Below are 2,071 nucleotides of genomic sequence, written 5' to 3'. Positions count from 1 at the left end.
GGGGGAGAAGAGGAGCGAGGTGGAAAGAGAGGGGGGTGGGAAAAGAACAGAGTCAGAAAGAGAAAGAGAAAGAGACAGTATGAAAGGGAAAGGGCCAGTGAAAGAATAAGAGACGCAGCGAAAGAAAGAAAGAGAAAAAAGATCAAGAAAGATAGACAAAGCAGAGTGAGGGGTAGGAAGTGAGACAGAGACAGAAACGATAAAGAGGGAGAGAGAGGGGGGGGGGAGAGAGAGAGAGAGAGAGAGAGAGAGAGAGAGAGAGAGAGAAGAGATGAGAAGAGAGGGGTAGTGAAAAGGAGAAAGACAGAGTGAGGAGAGTGAGTGAAAGAAAGTGAAGACGAGAGCGAAAGAAAGAAAAAGATGGAAAAGGAAAGAGACAGAAAAAGAGAGGGGGGAGAGGGGGAGAGAGAGGGGGAGGAAGGGAGAGAGAGGAAGGAGAGACAGAGAGAGAGAGAAAGAGAGGAAATGAGAGACAAGGACAGAATCCCTAAAAACATACACAGAGACTCAGTGACACAGACAGTTTTCTGGCATACAAACAAACTACACACCTGTGTCGTAATGAAAAACACAGCACGTGTGTCCCAATGTGTGCACACCTGTCTCTGTGTGCCAGTGAGTGTATGGATTTGTAAGTGTGTTTGCCGTTTGTACTCGGCTTAATTCCTATGCATGTAATTTGTGCCAATGAAAACACAGAAAAATCTATCACATCATGACGGGAAACATCTCAACAATTTATTGAAGTGGTCGATGAAAGAGTATTGCTGTCATTTCTTTTCAAAACTACATCTCAAAATGATAGTAACAAAAGGAACAATAACCAACCAACAACAACAAAAACCGACAACAACAATAACAACAACAACAATAACCAACAACAACAACAACAAAGGGGTACAATATACACATTGTGTAAGGTCAGCATTAAAAACCAGCTAAGAAAACAAACTACAAAGCACCCGCGAATGGAAATACACTTGTACCTTACTTCTGGAAATCTCTTCAAGGTCCCCAACAAATAATATCTTTATTTCCTAAAACTTCAGCAAAGATTAAAAGAAAGTAACATCTGACATTTTGTTCAAAACAAATGCTATTCATAGATGACGCAGCTTGCGCCTTTCACAAAGCAATGGATTTTAATGTTGTTGGTTTTTTAAATCCATATCTCGTATTATATTATTGTAATGTGTGGGGAATCTCTTTTTACTGAAGTTTCTAAACGGCAAATTTGTGAAGTACGATCAGTTTGAATGAACTGTATAATCACAGAGTAATCATTTCCTGAAGGAAAAGCAGATTGCGTCTCGGTCAGCGAACGTGGATTCTGGCAATTACAGAGAACTGTAACCGTCAACAAAGTGGTGATGAACATCATCATAATCATCCTTTCTCGCCCCATGCTGGGGTATAGGCTACCAACAAGACGTTACCTTAGAATTACAAAGTTCTATCTGACATTATTTTGGGGCCGTTTTGAGTTACTACGACCAACAGGTCAGAAACAGAATTATTGTTCTATCTGTTCTATCAAAATCGTAAGATTATTCGGAGTCGTTATCAAGATATTCAAAGAATTGTATTCGAAAAAGCTTAATATGTTATGAAACTTCTAAAAACTTTAACGTTAAATTTCTTAAAACTACGTACTGATCTCGAGCAGTTAGAACTTAGTAATTCTAATACAGAGTGCCAATTGGGGTATCTGGTTGAGTTGGGCCGGCTTGCTACCAGATTGAGGGCGCTAAGCGGCTATCGTGACACAAACCGATAGCGCCCGACTCGTCGCCTCAAAAACATACGCGTTTGTTTTCAGGCGACGCGTCGGGAGATCGACCCGACCAGACCCGGCCCGATCCCGTCCACAATGGGCACCCGGTATAAGACAGCGAAGAGCTCTCGATCCACTGGGTCTGTGAACCACAAACAAAATATTCCCTGTCAGAGACACGAAACTGACCCAAGAATGAAATGAGGTCGACTCGAGTACAGGGCACCACAGCACAGACTGGCCGATAGGACATTATGATTATTCTTATTAGACTTATTAAAGTATTACCCCCCCCCC

At 41.9% G+C, this 2,071-nt stretch overlaps 1 protein-coding gene across 1 annotated transcript in view; it reads left to right on the top strand.

Annotated features, from left to right (window-relative positions):
- LOC118478515 (cysteine-rich secretory protein 3-like) overlaps positions 1 to 2,071 on the top strand; it is a gene marked incomplete in the record, with an annotated part of 16,255 nt that overhangs the window by 7,653 nt on the left and 6,531 nt on the right.

Source organism: Aplysia californica, unplaced genomic scaffold (assembly GCF_000002075.1).
Source record: "Aplysia californica isolate F4 #8 unplaced genomic scaffold, AplCal3.0 scaffold00638, whole genome shotgun sequence".
Classification (NCBI taxonomy): domain Eukaryota; kingdom Metazoa; phylum Mollusca; class Gastropoda; order Aplysiida; family Aplysiidae; genus Aplysia; species Aplysia californica.
This window is presented reverse-complemented; position numbering and strand designations above follow the sequence as displayed.